The sequence below is a fragment of the Cyanistes caeruleus genome, chromosome 3 (genome assembly GCF_971803275.1).
Source record: "Cyanistes caeruleus chromosome 3, bCyaCae1.hap1.1, whole genome shotgun sequence".
In the NCBI taxonomy this organism is placed as follows: Eukaryota; Metazoa; Chordata; class Aves; order Passeriformes; family Paridae; genus Cyanistes; species Cyanistes caeruleus.
In genome coordinates this window covers 38,499,638-38,512,948 of record NC_141703.1, presented here as the reverse complement: position 1 = coordinate 38,512,948, position 13,311 = coordinate 38,499,638, and the positions used below count along the sequence as shown (strand labels likewise).

The 13,311-nt window shown below is 38.4% G+C and overlaps 1 long non-coding RNA gene across 1 annotated transcript; it reads left to right on the top strand.

Annotated features, from left to right (window-relative positions):
- The first annotated feature begins 11,600 nt into the window (after positions 1–11,600).
- Positions 11,601–13,058, top strand: LOC111922743 (uncharacterized). The gene is made up of 3 exons (XR_002860692.2): positions 11,601–11,666; positions 11,896–11,962; positions 12,759–13,058. It is a non-coding gene; the product is annotated as an uncharacterized LOC111922743 (long non-coding RNA).
- Positions 13,059–13,311: the final 253 nt, after the last annotated feature.

The window sequence follows — 13,311 nt, the reverse complement described above, 5'->3', positions numbered from 1 at the left end:
GCTCCAGCAGTTCCATGTCCTTCCTGTGTTGGTGGTACCAGTGCTGGATGCAGTGCTCCAGGGGGAGCCCCACAAGAGCAGAGCAGAAGGCGAGAATCACCTTCTCTGACCCACTGGCCACGCTGCTTTTGACGCAGCCCAGGATTTACTTGGCTTTCTGGGCTGTGAGCTCACACTGCTGCTTTATGGTGAGTTTTTCATCAACCACCACCCCCAAGTCTTTCTCTGCAGAGCTGCTCTCAATCACTTCTCTGTAGTGTGCCTGGGATTGCCATGAACCAGATATATAGAACCTTGCATTTTGCTTTGTTGAACTTCTTGAATTTTGAATAAGCCCACCTCTAAAGTCAGTCAAGGTCCCTCTGAATGACGTTATTGTCTCAATGTAAATCAAACAATACAACCAAGGGTAGGAGACAGAAGAAAAAGGAGGTGGGATTCTCATGCCAACAACAAAAAGAAGATTCTATAATGACACTTAACAGAGTTTGGAGATGCAAGGTCGTGAGAATAATAACATGAGAGCAATAGTATTAGAACAATAAGGAAAAAATCCATGCCAGGAGAATCTGGCAAATGCTGCTTTTTTTAGCCTGAGTGAGAGGGAATGGAGCCAGCAGGGAAAGGTGGGCTGCAGAACTGTGACTGCATCACCCACAGCAATGTAAAAGATATTTTGGGCACTGAGCAATCTTATGAAGTCCAAGATTTTCCCTAAATTTTTCACTTCTTGTATGAAAATATACTTCAGTTCTTTATAGGATTGTTTTATAGTTCAAATATCTTTAATGCTCCCAGATAACTGTCCTGTTCTTCCTCACTTAACTGCAGAGTGCTAAACTTGAGCCACTGACAGGAAATATTAAAGAAGAGTTTTTGAAGCATGAGGAAAAGATGGGTTGTTTTCCATTTTTGATGTGCTCTGAAAAGTTAATTAAGAGATAAATGAAGAACAAGTCTGTGAAAGTAGAAGACGAGCTTGTACTAAAGGTATCCACTAAGTCTAATAGATCCCATTCAGACCAGAATGATGGATTTTCTAGTAAGCCAGACCAGAAGGTAGCCTACTTTTATGTTTGCCATCTCTGAAGATTCTGTCTGGGGCCCATAGAGGAACTACCTCTTATATAAATGAAGTCTGAGTAATCTTAGACATCTCAGAAAGCACAAGTCTTGATCTCCAAGGAGGGAAAGCAAAAGTTATAATTTCTAATTTCATTGTTAGGGCTCACTTCATGCTCAAACTCCATTTTTTGTAAGGAGGGCTCTTTCCCCTTCAAAGCTTGCCACTATTAATTTTGTAGCTTTGAAAAGGCCCTTAGGCCCATCTCCTCTCTTCATTGCCTCTGCTTCTTTGGTAGACATGGCAGAAATTCTTTTCTGTGTGTCCTGTACCCACCTGTTATAAACTCTGACCATTTGGAGGTTACCTGTTGCTTTCCTCTGGAAAAAAGGCAGTTTACAGATGTTTGTTGATATTTCAGTGAGATAATGGAAATAAACCAGTAAGTGTGACATATGTGGCAGGGTCCAACGCCCTCAAAAGGAAGTTTTGAGGGCAACTCCAGCATACCAAGGGTTTCTTCTCAGGAATGAGAAGGTAATTCAGAATCAAGTCCAGATGGAGACACATACATTGGCCATGATTGCCCCCTGTGGATGGTGGATCTGGAAATACCAGCAGGCTTTGTGTCACATGCAACAACTTCTTCCACTGAATTATAGGCACCAAATGTTAGAACAGATGATGTAAAATCATCCAGTTCTCTTCAACTCTCTCTAGGTAAAGTTGCCTCTGTTCCCACCATTATCAGGAGAGAGGACAGAGGTGAGCTCTTCACATGTTCTCTGTTGCTCAGTATAGCTGTAATACAGTGAGATAACAAGATAAATGTTGCTAGCAGAGCAACAGATGAAAGCACTTCCATTTTATATATATAAAAACATCCAAGGCAAGCATTTATGTGAGAGGAAGCTTTGGGACTACAGACCTGCAAAGCGACACATGCATGTGTTTCCTAATTTGCTATAGGCAAAATCAGTCAGGTAATCTTCAACCAAAGATTTAAACTGTCCAAGGCAATCAGTCTAAGTTTGCTTGAGAAGAATTATGATGCTGTTCCACTGTCACATTGGGAAATAGTTTCTGACAAGGGGTAGTCAGCATCTCTAGAGCTGAATAGGGAAAAGAAAAGCATTTCTGTGGCCTAAAAATGCTTGTAGAATTCAGCCTTTGGGAGGTGGTGTCGCTTCCAGGCTGAGCATCAGAACCTCAGTCAATTGCAGAGAACCTTGCCAGTTACAGAGTAGGCATCCTTTTTCCTGTTAGTGCTGATAAGGAATGCAATACCTCCTTCAAGGTCCTGTCAGCACAGATTGTCCATCAAGGTAATACAAGTGTCATAAGAACACCCTTAGGAATGTCAGTCCCATGTTTTATCTGTGCAAGCTCTCTTTTGGTAATAAACACACTTTTTATTTCCTCCTTTAGACACCAGCAGAGAGATGTGGTTTTGCATTTCAGTAAGTGTATGCAATTCCATTAACAGTAAGAGAGATTGGAATGTGCAGCAAGAGAGGCTATATCCTAAGGCATTCATCTCTCATCTCTGCTGGAGAACTGTACTGTGTTTATCTAGGAGTACAGAAATTTCATCCTGGTCCTTTTGTGTAAATTCTATATAAACGGATAACTAAAAAGTCATCTTTTTTTCCCCTGAGATTTTTTAATGATAATTTTCTCTGTTTACCAATTGTGGAATATCAGCAGGTCATACATTGCCATAGATTACCTCCAAATCCCAAAGGCATTTATTACATATGAGAAAAAAACCCCAAACAATGTGGTTATGACAGAAAGGATATTTTGTCTCATTGATAGATGTGAGATTTGATGGGAAATCACCTAGATCACACTTTACTTGGGTGTGATTGAAAGTGCTGTAATAATGCATAAAACTATGAAGAAATCTCTGTTAAAAAAGGTTAAAAAGTGTATTTTGTCTCTGTGTGTTTCCACCAAATATTGAAACTTGCAAGCCTAAAGGTAGGCTTGTAACCAAGTATAGACACTGATGTTTGGGTCTGCTTTTCAGAGGCAGCTTCTGTACACACAGGTTTGAAATCTGTGGCTTTTAAGTAAAGGTACCTTTTCTCTTAAGAAGTTGGAGAGAGTTACAAAAGTGGGATTCTAAAAATTGGCCACAATCTGTATTTTCATGTCTATAATCTATGAATGAAATGTTTCAGAAAATGTTCCTGGGTAACTCTTTATTCCACTGAGAGAGAGATTAAAGAAAATGAAAAGCTGAAATGGGGCTGCAGTTAAGTAGGACTGGCAATTTGTTACTGGTGTAGGACTAGGAGAGCAAGAAAGAGTGACACTGAGGCTGAAACACAGACAAATGTCTTCAGAGTGAAATTAACAGCAGTGTATTTGATAGAAGTGAATTTTCTTCCTTTATTCAATGTTTTTGTGTCAGAAATTGGAAAATGCAATGACCCAATTATTTCTTTATTGTACTGGCATGACTTCAAGTGGCTGCCATTTCATGCTGATTGAAGATTATAGTTGCTAACTATGGTTCTGTAGAAATTGCAGAAGCTTTTTCACTTCCATCTGAAAGTGTTATGCTCAATGAAAACAGTCACTCTGTGCTAGGAATTGCAGTTCAGAAGTTTGTCCCACAGGTTTTCGATTATACTAAAGCAGCAAGATCAAGGGAATAAAGAAGGAATGAGGATGTAGAAGAAAATTATTTCCCAGTCTGACCCTTGTGACTAAAACACTGGAACACCTTGTTCAAGTCACTGTGGTCTTTATGCATGCTCAAAAGGAAATAACTTTCCCTTCATTTGCTGGTGAAGTGCCTTATAGCTCACAAAGTTTTAATTGGAAAGAATGACCTACATGCAATCCAGAGATTCAGTGATAGTGTGTATGAACAACAAAAGGTCAAAGGCTGAGGTAAAGCTTGTATCATCACCTCAGTCTTTTTTTTTTTTTATTATGTGCTAGGAACATTAACAGGCTAGGAGACTTCCTAAAACACCGATTCAGCTGTGAAATAAAATGCAATAATCTGTCATTTTATCAAACTATCCATGCATTGTTAAAAGGCTGCTGAGGATGGTAGAGCTTGAATTAATTTCTACATTAATTGGCTATGAAGATCTGAACTCCTCTGTACTTCTGCTATAAAAGAATTCACATATGAGTTTAATTAATGCTTGGCTTTAGAGTTATTCATTATGACTTACTGTGTTGTTATGGTTTATTGTAAATGTTTCATTTGAAAGGAGTTGACGAATTTGTGTCTGGAAGAGATGGCATTTTTAATTTTGCAGGTGATTAAAAGTATAAGCCAGATTCTGTCCCTAGATTTGACTTGATTTCTCTGAGACAGAGTCTGGCTTCAGTTTACAATGCACTTTTGCCAGTCTTCAAAGAAAGCTCATTTGCACTGTGTTGAAAGGATGATGTTCTACAAGGTATATAAAGCAGTTTAGCTTGTCTTTAACAGCAAACAAACTTATGTAGGTTTGAGCTAATTACTTTTTGGCACTGAAGTCTTAGTTGCTTCTTCTCAGCTGTCACTTATAAATTAACTGTCAAAAGACCCCAAACTGTTATGAGTTCTGTGGCTTATTGCTTCAGCCAAAGGCAGCATAAAAGCTTTATATATCAATTTGTAAAATACATGGATATTGTCACTTGAACTCTTGGTAAGACCATTATTTTTCCTGTGTTAAGTTCACTTCACCCATTTACCATTTTTAAAAGTTTGGTGCTGAGGTACCTAAGCTTAGGCAACTACTGGGGAAACTCCTTAGGAATGCATCTTACAAAAGGTAGAACCAGCTTAGCTGAGGCAATATAACGATTAGAGAAATGGATCTCCCACTGACATGAGAATGCTTAGGATTGGACCTTTTGTGAATACATTTGAATTCTTACAGACTTCCACTGCTTTTCCCATGCTTTTCTAAACTGTGTTTTCTATGTTAGGAGGGGCCTGACTGTAAATCCAGAATAGACCCAGATCATATTTTACTTGAATCTTCACATGAAATGGTTTAAGTTGCATTCTAGAACACTATAAATTAAAATAATTTAGTTTTGTAGTCTGTTTTTTGTTTCTCTCATTGATTTCAAATGTGAATCTCTGAATCTATATGTAGACTAAATAAGAAAGTTTCAAAACCAAGTGACTGGTGTTGATTTCAGAAGTCTGATTGTAGTTAGACAGTTGGAAAGTATTGGCCTGAGATACTATGTACTTTGGAAGATTTCTCATGTAATAACTCTTTGAAACCTGATCATGCTTCATTGCAAATGATGTTATTGACCTGTGTATGGAAAAGACCTTTCTTCAGAGAATTTTCATTTCATATATTCCTCCTCTACTTTGCTTTGCTTTGGTTTGAAGTGTTTCTTTAGGGATTTTCAGAAGTGGTTAGTAACTAGGAAAATATTCCTGTGTCTCCTCAGATATACAACTCTATGACTGTCTTGCCACTTACTATTATTTGGAATGCAGCCAAATGAATTATTAGTGGCAATTGTTCAGTTGATGATTAATGACTCAGACTTCAGAAATGGTGGGAGAGAGCCAGTAATTAAGAGTTATAAAAAGCATTTCATAAGGCTATGCATGCAGCCTTACAGAAAAGTATTTACTCTCTCCTACTTTAGATCTACATCTGCTTTTCTTTTATCTCTAAGCAGAAAATTGAAAGCTGTTTTGTTATTTTACTCTCTGTTTTTTGAGGGCTTCATTATTTAATCTGATGCCAGCATCTGTGCAACTCCTAGTCAAATTTTTCTATTAAACATTTTTTTTTTTTGCCAGAAAACTCAGATCAAACATGGATGGAGCTTTTCCCCCACGTGCTTTCCTTTCTCCCTCATTCACATTCTGGTTGCAGCTAGCAGATACTGTGACACTGATTTGTCAAAATTTCAACACCTTATTTCAACACCTTTGTGAGTACACATTTGTGCCTCTAATCTCTGCCTTGTATTCTGTTTGTTCATTTCCTCCATTTCCTTTTAATCAGTATATGATTATCTTATTTTTCGGTCAGTGAATGTGATCTTCATGATCTTCATACCGTAGTTTTAGCCTGTAGTTACTGTAGTTTTAGTGTTTAGTTACTGTTATTTAGTCTGTGAATGGTAGAGCACTGTGGAAAAGGAGTATCCTCACAAGAATTCCCATCCCCCTGCAAATGAACCAATGTACCTTAGGTTTCACTTGCTCTAGAGTGAACATATAAGATATAAACAATCCAAGGTGGTGGAGTTGAGAAAGGGGAATAAGTGAGGTAAGAATCCATCTGAAAATATTCCATCCGATCTCCATCTCGCCCCATCTGAGCAAGGTGCTTCAGAAATTTTTAAGGTGCATAAATTACTGTATCATTGTTGTCAGATTTCTTATGAAAGATCTAATTGCAGATCTAATTTGCTTCCATGACAGACCAGCCAGAGCTTATGGAGATACACTGTTTCTTCAGTCTGCATGCCCAAATCTAATGCTAAAAAATTCCTCTGTAGTTGTAACTAGTGATGGCTGAAGCAAATTTTCTATTAATCAGATTATAATTATCAAAAAAATGAATGTTTTAGCGAATGGGAATATTTTACTTGTGAGACTTCAGTGTGTGTGCAATCCACAAATATAATGTTAGACTGTTGACTGGGAATTTGTAGTTGGCCTGGAGAGCTGAGTACCACTGCATACCTTCCCTGAAAGCTGCTGCTGAGCAAACCACAGAGGTGTCCCACTGCAGAAAAGAAAAAAAAGTTAATTCTTTAGAGCAGGTAAAGAATGTTCCTTGGAGCATTCATTTTGTCCCTCCCTGTGGAAAGGTGAACTTCCCCGGTGAAACATGCTGACAGCACTGGTTGTCGCTCTCAGAGTATCTTCATTTTGATTAAATCTGGATGCAATTTCTTCAACTAATCTTCACCATCTATGGGTTTAATGCATAAATTATAGACTCCTTTTGCTGTCATTAGAGGGAAAGAGGCTCTGAAGAAGTCAGCTCATCTCTTCTTTGGACAGTGGTTTGAAAGTGCAGTGTCAAGATCAGCCAATATGAGATGTGATGGTGCTGAAATGATGGGCCCCAAGCCTATCCCCAGCCTAGCATCTGTGCTGCCTTCCCTGCAATGGGTCTAGAAAACCTTCCATAGCTAGGGTGAATATCAGTTCTGATTCTCCTATCTCTTTCCTGTAACTATAGGAGATGCTAATTCTTAGAGGACATAAACTGGGTGAGATGAATCTTGCCATTTGATTGGGACAGTAAAAATAACTTGTTATGGACATACTGCAATACTTAGTTTATTTTTGTACAGAAGAGCATCCAAATTACAGTCTGGCAGACAGAGTTAATAGCAATTGAGGATTTGTGAGAAGCTATGATTAACTAGTATGCATTTCCTGGGAATTTATCCAGTATTTGTTCCCAAACATTCATAGGATTTTCTGGAAGTAAATAGAAATATTTATTCTTTTACTTGAGTTTTGTCTCACTCTTCTTCTCTTACTCTTTTCATTCACTCCTCATTCTTTACTTTCATAATGTCTTGCAAATGCTTTGTAAGATTTTTGAATAACAGTTCTGTCTTCAGGTAAGACCATCTAGGTAACCTGGGAGCCCAGAAACTGAATCATCCTTTTGTTATAGATAAGCAGCATCCTGAATTTCTTAATTCCTTTTCATGAAAAAGGGAGTCTCAAGGTTAATTCAGGTGCAGACATTTATATTGTAAAGCTAAGTCTTCCAAGGCTAAGTTTACTCTCATCTTAGTTGCTGAAGATTTATGTCTGTATATCCATATGTCCGTATGTCCAGATGCCCAGTCTGGGAGCCTAGTTGCCCCTGCTCACCGGGGACTTTTGCCAAATTACATCTATGTGGTTTCTCTGAGGCCTGCAAATGGAGGAACTCTGGCAGTAGCCTTTCTCTTGCTTTTTACAATTACAGGATTTTCTCCTTTGCTAAGTAGGCTGATTTCACAGAAATTACGACCAATTATAACACAGATATGTGTTTAAGGATACCTGCAGCTAGGTGGGTTGAATCCCATCTAGGCTGGTTATGCAAGACTGCCTCCAGAGAAAAACAGGCTGAAATGGGTCAGGAATTTAAAATAATTGCTATCCCTACATTAGTCTAAATGAGCATTTAAAAACAATGCTGGAGTTATCTCGACAGCAGCACAAAGTGCCTTTACTGTGTGAGTGGAATACACATTTGAAAATTTCAATTAGATTTCATTGAGGGTTACCAAAAGTTCAAAGTGAATTGGAGCCTTAATATTGCAACTGGGCTTTCTTCTTAACTTCATCTGCACAGGATTAAGTCAATAGTGAAAAGGATGTTATCAATTAGATTGTACAACAAGTGACTCTTTGACTTAATTACCTGCAGCATTATCCTAGTTGTAAAAGATGCATTAGCAGTACATACTTGCTTCCAAAACAGACAACCCAGTTTCTCTAAAATCACATTGAAACTGAGGTTAAAATACCTTTGTGACACTTTTTCATGGCTGAGCAAATGCAGTAACAAAACCAAACTTATCTCTCACTTTGCCAGTTTGAATGATGCCTAACAATCATGAATATCAAGTTACCTCTTGGTGCAGAAACAGAACACGCTGTATTGCCCTGTTCCTGAAAAGGCATGACCAAATGCACCTATGGCTAACAAAAAACCCAATAATTAAAAAGGCAGGTTTTCTTTTTTCCAGTTCTTCCAGCATAGTTATTAGCACACATCAATTTCTCAAATCTTTCCTGAGAATAGAACAGCAGTTTAAACAAAAGTAGCTCCATTATATTTCACATTGCTTTTCTTTGTCTTTATTCTATTCTTGTGACAAGTTCACTTGAAGGTTAAGGAAGTCTAATCACATTAGCTATAAGTGTTAACAGTAAGGAGGCATTTGATGCAATGACTTTTCTGGTGATAAAGATGTCTAAGAAGTTCCTACCTCCTCTCAAACCCATCAACATGTACCTGTCATCTGGAGGCAAGCTAATCCCTCTTCTGAATTTTGTTCAGATAGCTGAGATAAATGTATGTTTATGCTCTAAATTGGATGAATAAAGTGATTGAGATTCTGGAAAATTGTTCAAATATATGTTTGTGGATTTTTTGTTAGTTTTTTTTAAAAAAAAATAATCTTCACTAGCTCTATGTTTATCATCAAACAGGAAATGAAGATGTTCCATCAAATGCCAGGCAATCCAAGCTCACACACATTCAATGAAATAGAACACAGGATAAAAGGAAAACCTATAGAAACTTTTTATTAGCTAGGTGAGCCTAGACTTCCATTCATTCAGTTTTTAAAGGCAGCATAAACAATTTTTCCTAGCATAAAAAGCTTTCATTTTTCCATTTTGTCATTATGGGTATGGAGGATGTTGTGAGTTACATCTCTTCAATGCCTCAGTACTTTTCTGTTTGATGCTGGGATTCAGATGGTCTTTTGACAGCTGCTTGCAGAGAATTTGCTGGGATTAGCAAACGTCATAGATCAGGAATAACCAATAACTTTTTTTGGTTAATAAAAGAATAACAGAAGTGTGTGGTCTTTTAGAAACAGTTTTATTTGTGCTGCTGGCTACAAAACACAGTGGTGGGAGTCTGATGTGGTTTGACCCCAGTCAGCAGCTCAGCCACTCACAACCACTCACTCAGTGCCCTGGTGGCATGAGGGAGAGAATCAGAAACCACAGAAAAGGTGAGACAGCTCATGGATTGGGATAAAGACAGTTCAATAGGTGAAGAAAAGCTGTGCACACAAGCAAAGCAAAGCAAAGCAAAGCAAAGCAAAGCAAAGCAAAGCTAAACAAAGCAAGATTCATTCACCACTTCTCATGGGCAGGCAGGCATTCAGGCATCCCCAGGTAAACTGTCTTCCATTATCTGCAACAGTGACTCGGGAAGAAAACCAGCATTATTCCAAACATTCCCCCTTCCTTTTTTCTTCCCCCAACTTTATATGCCAAGTATGATGCCCTATGGTTTGGGATATACCTATGGTCACTTGGGGTCAGCTGTCTTGGCTGTGTCCCTCCAAACTCCTTGTGCACCCTCAGTCTGATCACTGATGGGGTGAGAGGCAGAAAAAGCCTTGACTGTGCAAGCACTGCTCAGCAACAGATGAAACATCCCTGAGTTATCAACACTGTTTGCAGCACAAATCTAAAACAATCCCATACCAGCTGCTGTGAAGAAAATTAGCTTTATTCCAGCCCGAACCAGCACAGGATCATATACAACTTGCTGGTATTTGATTGCAAGGATTTTCTCAGTACACATGCATCTTCTTTGATCAAAGGCTCCTGCTGGTTGGGTTCTCTGACTAGACAGCTGTACTTGACCATAAAGTCTGTTATAAAGAATGTACTTTGTACCTCACACTGCATAATCATCATGCTCAAGGTTCCTCAACAACTTCAAAGAAACTTCTGTAGAAGCAAACTTCTATTTACTTTTCATCCAGCTTCTCTCTCAGCAAAGATGTTATGGTGGGTGGAGCAGTCCTTTGAACACAGACAGGAGAACAGGACAAATGCAACAGATTTCCTGCACAGGTGTTTGGTTTACCTACACTTGGACAATTCTTATCTTTGCCATTCTTGAGACAAGTTTTCAGTCAGCTCCTGCTGTGGAAAAGAATGTCAGAATATATTTCTTTTAGATTAGGTATTTCATTAGGAAGATCTGTAAGGGGAGGAACCACTTTGTTCCCAAGGGTAGTGGTGTGCTGCTTTTGTTTTTTTTTTTTCCTTTTTGGGGAATGAATAGAAGCTCCTAAGTTAAATTGATATTGATATGCAGTAAGGATACAGAAACAATCTGTTCAGATCTGCAGCCACTCTAAATCACAATGGTGCAGAGGCTTCACGGCCACAGGGCTTGGCTCAACAAAAATCAACCTGTATACAAGAGTTTTGCATTTTAATCAGCGTGATCCAAGTGTTCTTCCCCACTAGTCTGTACTGCAAAGTATCTACTTGGTGGAAAAAAAGCCATTGAGCACTTAAGAACAGTAGTTTTTATGATGTATGACTCCCTTACTTATGCTATGTAACTTTTCTGGGGTTGGTAGGTTGTTTTGTCCCAGGCTTACATTTGGCAATTTTTTTTTAAAGCAATCTCAAGTTGAAGTGACTGGAAGATTTACTCAAATGAAGATGACACTCTCTGATTTATTATTCTGCCTTAAAAAGGATGAATAAACACCATGCTTAATCATGGCCTTGATAAGCTCTAGAAGGCGATGGCTCAGACACTGCTGGCTCAATCTCTCTTTGGGATGGCTTTTGGACAAAGAATTAGGTGGAATCAATTTGTTACGTAATGGACCACATATAATTTATTTTTATGATCTTCAAAAAACAGTCAAATGCAAAGAAGATTTACAGTAAGATTTACGTACATTATGTTAGTGTGTCCCTACAGTCTTAATTTCAAAGCTTTCATAGTTCTGTCAGTCAATTTGATTCAACATCATCATAAAAGTAAGTCTAATTTTCCTGACTTTCAAAATACCTTTATTTTCAGCAAATCAAGCTTGCAATAGCAAGAATCAGAGTCATAGACTATCAGTGCAAGTAACAGATGAATCTCCCAGGGTAAGTAGTCATCTTTCATAAAGGGTGCATTGATTTATCTTCATTAAGGCATAACAAACAACCACAACATATCACACTTGCCCATTTATTTGTCTACCTTCCAATTCACATCTCTGAGTCTTCCATCAATTAAGAGAGGGGTGTTAACCCCATTTGTTAAAGCTACCAAAGACCTAGTTTTGACCTTGTTTTTTGGTTACTGAAAATTTTCAAATGCTTCTGTTTCTAGAAACCCCTGTTAAGAACTGAGTGGAGCATTGCTAAGGGCTTATGCAAGTGTTCCTCTGCAGAATCAGGTAAGTAAAAGTAAAAATGACTCAAATATTTATTTTCTGCCCTAAGGTGGGGGGAGCAAGAGAGACAGGCAAAATTGATGAGGCATTTTCAAGTTCAGTGTGATTTAAAAGGAGCCCAAGTTTTAAGTGGCTGTATATGAAATTATATGAGATGAGTGAAAAGGCTTGAGGCTGTGAGTGGAATTTGTCAGGGAAACAGTCTTTGCTGAAAGGAAGCAACTATGCTTGTTTTGTGGGGAATTGGTGTCATTTGACCAAGCTAAAAGCCTTGTCAAATTATGAGCTGTAGCTGTAAAATATGCAGCTTTTAAAAAATGCGCAGCACACATATGCATGGCAAACTTACTACATAATGAAAAGTCTAGTCAGGTAAATTGCTGCAATTCAGAGAATGTTCCTTGAAAAAGGTGCCTAGCAAGCCTTGTCAGGCACTAAATGACTGCTTGTGCAAAAAAGGGTTCCTGCTGACCTAGTAGGAGACATTATGCTGTACTTATACCTCTTAGGGATATATTGCTTCCTGGCTATTGTCAGGGACAAACCAATGGATGACACAGAATTTTGGTTTAGTTCTGTGTGGCAACTCCTATATTTCTAAGAATGTAAATTTTACCTAAAACTGAAAAGCCAGTATCGCAGCCTGGGTTCTCCTAGGCAAAGCTCATTGCATTACAAAATGGAAATAATATTTAGTCTGGTTTCATCAGAGATTTTGCCATGCCACAAGGAAGCCACTGGGCCAAGACCTCTGTTAATTTTCATATCCATCAGTAAGCGTGGATGTTTTCCTTTGCAGGCCAGATTCCCACCTGAAGGTTCAAGGATGGCCTTTTCTGCATCTGTGTTCTGAGTCTGTTGGAGAAGCTGTCCATACAGCTGCTCAGTACTGCTGCTGCCTAGCACTGTGCATCGGCCTCCACATCAACTGTGTAGTGATTTTAGTGCCATTTCTGAAATCTCAGAAGAAACAACTTCCTGGCCTAAATAAACTTTTGTTTAAAAAAGACAACAAAGAATTTAAAATGAAAGAAAGACAGCTCTGTAGGAATTTTCTGTAAGAATAGGGGTCTCCTTATTAAAGGTATTTGAGAGGTCAAATGTTTCGTGGCCACGTAGATTCTTTTGGTCTTGATTCTTAAAATACTCCTTAACTGCAGTCTCCTTCATATTACATATGCTTCCTCTCTAATATACCTTTCTTGGAATCAATTCACATGCAAGTTCTATCCAAAACATCTGCTGAAAGTACCTACTCCTGAGAGCACTAATCTCAATATTTACTTAGTTATGCACTTATACTGAACATCCCCAGCTAATACAAAAGGCAATTAGTTTGCTGATTCATGGAC